Below are 9,418 nucleotides of genomic sequence, written 5' to 3' on the forward strand. Positions count from 1 at the left end.
CGGTCTGCGTCGTCCAGGAGGCGTCTGCCGTCCGGGCTTACGGTGTTGGAGTTCCACGCCGTGTGTTTCGCATTGAAGTCGCCAGCGAGGATCGTGGGCAGCGGCGAGTCCAGCAAAGTTCGGACATCAGCCACTGCGAGTCGATTCTGCGGCGGCTTGTAAAAGGCGAACACACGGATGGGCTGGCGATCTACACAGATTTCTACGCCGAGGGCGTACGACGATTGCAACTGAGGTACTGGCAGCAGTTGGTGGATGAGATTCCGACGGACCAGGACTACTAATCCCCTATAAGCAGTCCCGATTGGCGAGGTGTGGTCCTCCCGGTAGACATAGTATCCGGAAACCTTCAACTTGTCTACTGGTCTGAGGTGCGTCTCGTTAACCAGGCCGATGTCCACTTGACGCTGGGAGAGCAGGGTTTTGAAGAGACGGGCTTTTTGCGCTGAGAGCCCGTCGGCGTTCCAAAAAGCAATGCGAAGCTCAGCCATAAGAGGCGCAGAGCTCCGCGATACAGCCCAGGATCAGCGGTATTGGGTCACGCTGTTCCTGGATGGCCACCAGTACCTGATTAAGGGTGCTGATGACCTTAGTCAATCGAGGGTCCAGCGGCATCACTCGCTTCGCCTTCGTCCCCCGTGCGGGGGCAGCGACCACGGTGGGCTTGGACGTCTTGGTTGGCTGCGGCGCGACTTGCGGTGCAGGGCGCGGCCTGGCGGTAGATGCAACAGGCGGTACAGTGGCTGGTGCAGGTGGTGCATTGAGCGGCGCGGTGGGCTTCGCAACTGGCGGTGCTGCTTGCCGCGGTTGGGTGCGGGTGCGCTTGCCACGCCTACGGCGGCGTTTACCTGTCGGTCCTGGCTGGTTGGCAGCAGCCATGAGCGAGCCAGGTGCGTCGACTTCAGCTGCGAGCGCGCGCACTTGTAGCAGTGCGGGCGATAGTGCCGGCCCTGCGGTTGCGCATCTCCTTGCGGTAGACCGGACAATTCGCATTATTGGCCGTGTGGGCGCCGCCACAGTTGGCGCACGTCGGTGGTTCCTCACGCGGACGTTGGCACTCCTTCGCCGGGTGGTTCCCACCACACCGCACACAGGCTAATGGCCTGTGGCAGTTTTGGGAGGAGTGCCTAAATTGTTGGCAGCGATGGCATTGCGCGGGCCCCTTCCTGCCGCGCCATGCCTCGATAATGATCCCAGGCATACAGAGCAGTTCGCTGACCTCGTAAATGCCTGGGATGAGGTCCGGAGTCCGCTGCAATTGCGCGAACATCAAACAGCCCGGCCTACCCGGGCGAGCTGGGATTGCGCGCACGTGCTCCGGGGTGAACCCGAGCTCGCGCAGCTCTGCCTCCACAAGTGCCGGTTCTGTGTTAGCCGGCAGGCCGCGGATCGCTACTTTCACGCTTCTTTCAGCGGGTAGCGAGTAGCAGAACCAGGAGATTCCGGTGTTGCTCTCCAGCTGCGTAAGATAGCGCTGGATGACACGGAACTCCTGGTCCGTCTTTGGCATGAATCGGACGCCCTTACCAAACGGACGTCCGTTCGGGGTGTGCCCGAGGACCTTCTTTAATTCTTTGAAGTGAGTTGGCCAGTCGGGCAGCGTCTCTACGATGAGCGGAGGGTAGCGGTTGGGCTGTTTGGTGGGAGGCGCGGTGCTTGCAGTGCCGGCGGGAGCAACAGTGTCGGTCGCAGTCACAGTCTTGTTAGTTGGGGCGGGCGCAACGGCAGCGGAGGAGGTGGAGGGTATGGGCACAGGAGATTTTGGAGACGCGACCATGGCCGCGTATGTTGGGCCGGTTGTCCCGGTCTCCATAGGAGAGCCCGGTGACATCGTCGGCATGTTCAGAGGAGGAGGCGGGGACGCTGTGAGAGTTTTCTCTCCTACTCTATGGGGAGGGGAGGGAAAGCGTCCCACGGGAATACCCGGTAAGGGGGCGGGAAAGCGCGGAGTACGTGGTAGAGGTGCCTGTGCGGCGCGTTTTAAAGTGCCCGGCGTTGGCGTGGCGGCGAATGCCGGGGCCTGTTGACGAGCAATTGAGGATACGGATTCGGTGGATTGGGCCGGCGACAACGTCAGTGGACTCGCCAGGAACGATTCATCGCCGGCTCCTGACTGGGGTTCCGACACCAACACAGGGAGCCGGCCAGCTGCCGTTGAACGGGCCACAATTGCGGCCTGGCCGGAAGCGGCAATGGCGTCCAGGCCCATTTCAAGTGCGGCAACCGACCGGCTATAGACCCTGCGGCCCAGTGCGCGCGGACGAGTCGCACGTCGCTGCGGCAGCGGCGGCACGCTCGGCGGCGGCATGATTGCAGGATGTACTTATTTACATCTGGAATCGCAATCGCAATTTTTAAAATTTCATAATTCAGAGAAAAAAAAAAACGACCCGACCTACTGTATTTACCTGTACAATATATAAGAATAGTATAAAAAAATCCTATAGTGGCATTTAAACTTTTTGTTATGAAAGTGGCGCCATCTTGTTTGCGTTAAGTGACACGTTTGGCACACGACAGGCCGTTTTGTCGCTTAGCCCTTTACAACTGAGGGAAAAAATGTACTCAGACCTTTTTGACCGAGTACACAGGACTTATTTATGTGTACTTACTTACCTAAGTATGACGTTAAAAAAATCCTGAAGTTCATAGTTTCCTGAAAACGTACCCTCACGAAGTGGTGGCGGATTGCAAATAAAAGCGCTGGCGCGCTCATTCGTGGCGCGCGGCATTCGCCGCGAGTCAATTGACACACTACAACTCTGCCCGTTTGTGGAGTCAACTGCCTTATTATTTTCCTTTGCATTATATAAGTTTTTTTTAATTACAATTAAGTTAGTTAAAGTGAGTTTAAAAAAATAGTGTGAAATTATTTCATTATTTTGTAAATGATATTACTTAATGTTAAATTAAATTAACGAGTTTTGATTATATTTGTTCCTAAATTCAGAAGTGGGATAGTGATTCTCACGCGTCCTTAACCGTTTGCTTTCTGAAAATGGCAGTTTGACTCTTCAAACGAATTAGTTCATAACACTTTTAAATTACCCTCAATAATACTTTATAAACTTTTCATTGTGTTTCGTTTAAGTGAAATTAAAATAGTAGTTGTGTGGCTAAGTATATAACGCAAAATTTTGGTGAGTATATTCCAATCATTTGCTATCTAAGGAGAAGCGAGCTTCTTATCAATTTATAGCTTAAGGGTCAACTCACACCGAAAGAGCGGCGAAGGGCAGTGAAGCGCGGAGTCACGGAGACCCACGACTTCTCGAGCATTCCAGCGACTTCTCGAGCAGTCGCGGGAATCCGCACGCCTTCTCGAGCCCACTCGAGGGAAAGATTAAATTCATTATGACCAGAGGCGGCTCGTGACAAAATTGTATGGGTGTTCACTTGAAATAAAACAACGAAAATACAATAGCGTAAGCGGGATAATTTATTACAAAAAAATAATGAGCACCACATTATAAAATATTTAAACACTAAAAATTATAAAGTACAGGCTATTTCAAAACAAATTCAATGATTATCGAGCGTACTCATAGTGTTTGTTTCTAATATAGGAGTGCAACGTCGCGCGCAATTGCTGCTGTCATGCGATGCGGCCGCGTCGCGTCGGCAACGTCGCGTGTGAGCGGCGCTCCAAAAATTGCTATTTTTCCATAGTAAATCTTTTGTTTCACGTGCAGGACTGTTGCGAAATTTCTCTTTCACTCTTATTGGATTTCGTATTTGGGCAATGTACTGAATCTTGTTTCATAGGAGCGCAATCGAGAGCGCTCCGTAAGCTCCGTTTCGCGCGTTACATAAGAAATGAACAAGAGTGTACTGTGTATGTACTTAATGATGTATTTTTATTTATAAGGTTTCAAATTTTATTCATATTAATATTGGAGTTTTTACGATAGATTTTAAATAGTGATATCAATTAATAAATGAATGAGCAGGTATAACTTTATACTATAATTATTTATGGGAGTTCACTGCACCAGCGCTCCTTAGGACAAATTTGAAAGTTTGTTGGAAATTCTCAGGCCACATATTCGAAAACAAAATACCAATTATAGATTGGCTATTTCCGCTGAAGAAAGACTATCAGTCTGCCTCAAGGGATATTTATTTATTTATTTTTTTTTATTTATAACATTTATTTCAGGTAACAGACAATAAATTGTACAGACCCATAGAATAAATACCTTACAGACTAACATACATATAATATTTTATAACTAAAACTATTAAGCACTACACTATACACAATTCACGGCACTGGCAGTGTCATATTGCGCTGAATGGGCTTCGGCTGGGTGTTGCGAAGCCGCCCGCGAAACCGCCGGAACACGACACCACGGGGCCAGAACTCCTCGCTCATGAAGGTCGACAGCTGCTCGCTCGGTACACGCACAACAAATGAATTAAAGTTCAAATTATTGCGCGGCTCCAGGCGCTGGACCCTCACGATAAACTTGGTCTTCACCCGCACATACTCCACTACATCAGAAGCTTGGGTGGAGTGGTGCAGGCGGGACACGTACAGCTGCGTCGTCGGTATGGCGGGCCGCAGCAGGTGGTTGTTACCGGTCGGGGCGGTACCACACTTGTTGGAGGAGGGCTTCTTTTTCTTCTTCCTTTTCTCTACCTTTGTAAAGCCCTCCTCATCGAGTGGATGTCTATTCACGCTCGACAAGGGTGCCGCACGGCGCGGGGAGTCCCTGTGCTTAACGGGATCTCCATCTCGGGTGATTTCTTGCCGCTTTACGGGAGGCTTGGCGGCAGCGGCCGCGTAGCCAGCCGGTGTCGGGTTGGCTACACGAGGCGGGCTCTCCGGGGGAGGCGCGGGTCAGGCGGGGCGCGGCGTGACGCGGTCGACGGCCGGCGGCGTCGTCAAATTCGCTGACTCAAAAGTCTCACGTTGCGCTCCACGACGCGTGTTCACATTTGAAACCTCCGCTGACCTACATAATGAAATTGAATCGCGCAGGGCGACGACCTCATTACGCAGATCGTTGATGGTGGATTGGGAAGCTCCAAATTTAAACTCCATCTCCTTTAGGGCCGTCCTTAATGAAGTGATGTCCTTAAGAAGGCGGGTGACGTCGACGTGGTCGAATGTGACGGGAGGCAGCTTACGCAAATCCTTCGCCACGAAAGTCGGCACGTCGTCCGGATCGGTCTTCTTGAACACCTTGATGATGTCCCGTAGACTCCTCTCTCCCTTCTCGTCCCTCCTGCGAGACGGCATCTGGTCGGCCATATTCAATGGCAAAAAGAGTAGTGATTTGGCGTCACGTATCTCTCCTTCCGTAAAATTGCTCGTGCAAATTTGCTCTATGCTAACTTCATCCATGACATCCAGCTGATACTGCAGGAATGCCAGGACTTCATTAGGCACAAGCCTAGCGCTCATTGTTGCGAGCGATAACTTCGACAATAAAAAATATTAATTATTTCAGTACTAGCTGCTCCACGCGGTTTCAGCCCCGTGGCCGTGACTCCACTCCTGTTGGTCGTAGAGTGATGATATATAACCTATAGCCTTCCTCGATAAATGAGCTATCTAACACCGAAATAATTTTTCAAATCGGACCAGTAGTTTCCGAGATTAGCGCGTTCAAACAAACTCTTCAGTTTTATAATATTAGTATAGATTATTTAAATATAACATTGTTTATCTCACATTGCAGTAACAAAGATCTGTTCCTGGTAATTAAGACTGCATTATATTATATTAATTTAAATATTTTCTATTCATATCATTACATGCAATTTCCTTCATAAATAGAAAATCTATCCTCAAACAAGAACATGGTAACTGCTTTCCTGCTATATTATGTCACAGAATACATAATAGTAGCTAAACGCTACAGAACGGACACTCTCCACCTCCCGCCAAAATTAAACACTTACCTCACCCCGCACGATCAGCCTGAAAATGGTCCGTATTTGTCTGCAAGGACGATACGCAACGAATGATTTAATAGACTCGACATCGGTCTCATCGTGACGAGTATGTACATACATATTACACTGGTTATACAAATATACATTGGTTATACATAATATGATGATTTAAGATGTTCGTCATGTTTATCACAAGCTTCCGTTTCAATTGGATAATTGTTAAAAAGTTCGAGAATTGATAAGGGTAAGCAAGCAAGTATTCAGTTACACGATTTATTCTGATAAGATATTGAGTGTATATCTATGTATGCGTCTATAAAAATTTGTGGTTTTCTTCGTCAAGCACAGTTCCACCGTGAGCCTTATGGATCGCACATAACCTATAAGATAGCTAGCTTTGAAAAAATATTAAACCAACTTAGTGGTGTAGTGCACTTAAAGGAATTTTGAGAAGGTAAACATTTTGATTTTGTATACGATTAAAATGATTGTCAACAATTATAATTTATGCGTTGTTTATTTATATTTTTAAATACCTGAAGTGTGACTTTATGTTCAATAAACGCGCCAAGTTTAAAATTCACTCGGACAAAATTTCACTGTTCCCATGAAAGTTCGATATGAAACACGTCAAAATTTCATATTTGTATGGGTGAAATAATATAAATTCTCGAATTTTGCATGATAGAAATTAAAAAACCACTACTTTCATTGTTTCATTACTTACTCGGTTGGGCGGAAGCGGTGCGCGGTCGATTTTGCAATTGGCTCGCGTACGGTGTTTCGTTCCAAGCGTGCAGAGTGGTGACGTGGCGGCAACGCTCGTCGCCGTTCAACTCCCGCGTGATCCATTAAATTAATTAGTAATCGTACACTAAAATCTAAGCCCGTTAAAACTGTTCAATTTGAAAACGCAATATTTGTGGAGCGCAATCATACTCCAAAGTGCCCTCCGCGTCCTCCAGCCCAATACGACAAATAAAAACATGTTTATTTAACATATATACTTAAACTTTTGGCGGTAAAAGATTTACGCCCGAAATTAATAATGTATCTCCTATCCAAGATTATGACCAATCCTGGATTACTGCGTGTTGCTCGATTGATCTCCGATCTGCGTGCCAATAACAAATGACTGCAATCCAAATTTTTTGTGATACCGGGATCAGTGGCGATCTTTTCCCTCTTGACCGTTCCGTTCCTAGCACAATGTTTGATGTATGCAATACGTTTAGCTAAATGTTTAATAGTAACAAACTAGTCTTAAAATATTATAAAGAATATCCAAAATACTAAAAGCAAATAATTTTGTGAAAGCGTGTAAAAACTTTACTAGGAATTATATTTTATCACATAAAATATGATATCAAGTAAAAATACTTTACCTAAAATGGAATGTGTATTGGTCTGTTCTGTGGCAAGTGACAACAGCTATCAAACTGTGAACGTTTATGCGTTTAAATATTGCGAACATACAAATAATAAATAAGTAAAACAAGTTATAACAGTTAGTCATTAATTACCTATTATTCATTATCAATAATGGATTGCGAAATCGTAAGTACCTTTTTGTTATTTCATAAGGTGACGCTTTTGTGCTCCCAACTTACGCTCAATTTCGCGCCTAAATCTTATTTTTTTGTTTCTAGGTAAAAGGCAAGCCTCTTACAAAAGAGGAATCCAAGTTCTTGCTTGAATTAATAGAAGGGAGTAAAATCATAACAACGAAAACAACGAACGCCACCAATAACAAACTAAAAAACGAGGAATGGGTTAGATTGACCGAGCGGTTCAATGCCCAGGCTACGAATTGTCCCAGGACACCTCAGCAGCTGCGTTTGAAATGGGAAAATTTAAAAAAGAATTCTCGCAAACGCAGCACTAAAATAAGGATGAACCAAATTAAGGTTAGCTAGTCGTGTTCGTTCATAGTTGTGTTTTTAATTGGACTTCAGAATGTAATGACTTATTAATTCTATTTACCTACATTGAATTTTTAGACTGGTGGTGGTCCTGCTGATTATACATATACCCCCAGATGACATACTGGACCGAGTTTCTGGTTTACTAGGAAGTACTGCCAGTGGATTTACTGTGCCATTTGGGGGTGATAAGGAAACAGTAGGTGTTGATATTGGTGGCATGAGTGGAGATGGTGGAGCTAGTGGTGACGGTATTGGTGATGGGTTTGCTAGGGTTTCTGATGATATAAGTAAGGCTGCAGATTTGATGCCTACATCAAGTAACCATGACATTGAAATTGTTATATGCAGTGGTGAGGGTGATGGTGTCATACAAAATCAGGTTTCGGAGAGTGTTGACCAAAATGTGTTAACACCAAATAAGCCAAAGAGGTTTACTCTTAATACACCGAGGACAGGTAACTTTTGTTTTTCAAACCCTATTCTTAATGCATTCATTATAGAGCTCAAGGAATATCCTCCAAATAAATCTTGAATCCTCATGTGTCCTAGGTCCATCATTATAGTCAGTGTGTTGTCTATCAATCAGTCACACCAGACAAAACCTATTACATATTTTGTAAAAACTATTCTAAAAACTATATTAACTATTTTTTCAAGCGAAAGAGAAAAAAAAAGACTCGATTAGTAAAGTATTTCGGTCGCTATCGTGTTAACAAGAAAAAGGATCCGCACATACAGACACACGGACGTCCAAGACAGAACTTTTTTAAACTGTTTTTTAACTAGTTTAAATAACAAAAATGACATCAAAAATATCATGAACGTTAAAAATAGTGTTTTTTCTTAATATGTGTGTGTATGTATTATCTTACAAGTGCAATGTATGATACATAAAGACATTTTAAGTTTGAAAAATCAGATGTTTTGCGCGAAGTGACAGTAGTACCCACCTCAACGCTTCGCTTATGAGGCGTGCAATATTTATTAAAAAAAAATTATGAGGCGTGCACTTTTGGATTTTCCAAATTATTTGAAAATTTCATCATCTGTTGTTTTACAGTATTTTTCTATGAAAATATTATGTGCAGTTTACAATAAAAACTACGTATATCGAAACAATACAGCTTTGTCTGAATATTAAAATATTATGTTCTCAGTTCAATTACATTATTACTATTTTCGTACATTTCGATATCAGTTGAAAATATTGTATCATATAAAATTTTTGGTATAACAAGGTAATGCGCTTTCGTGTTTTAACTACATAATTAGTTCAATATTAATTTAGCCGTAAAATACGTTATTTTGTTATTAATTTGAATAATATTATTGTAAGGAATCTAATTCAGTGTTAGATTTTCAAAATTAGATTAAGGATAATTTGTAATAATTGAAATAAATATTTTTGGATGTACATACTGGTATTTTTATTTTATTCCCCTGTGCTCATATTATGTCATGAAACCTTTCAGTAGATACATGGACGAAATCGCAGCCAGCGCCCAGCAGCAATTAGCTATAACATACCTATAGGTATTAGGTAAGGTAATAAATAATAGCTCTATAGTTAATACGCACCTTGATACTTA

General features: G+C 44.1%; 1 pseudogene; it reads right to left on the minus strand.

Moving 5' to 3' along the window:
• Nucleotides 1-4,264: 4,264 nt before the first annotated feature.
• LOC149895192 (uncharacterized) lies at nt 4,265-5,410 on the minus strand (annotated as a pseudogene).
• Between the last annotated feature and the right edge of the window lie 4,008 nt (nt 5,411-9,418).

This window comes from Colias eurytheme, chromosome 32, assembly GCF_061535395.1.
Source record: "Colias eurytheme isolate Ceu_HAF_F1 chromosome 32, ilColEury1 Martin Lab GWU primary, whole genome shotgun sequence".
Lineage (NCBI taxonomy): Eukaryota > Metazoa > Arthropoda > Insecta > Lepidoptera > Pieridae > Colias > Colias eurytheme.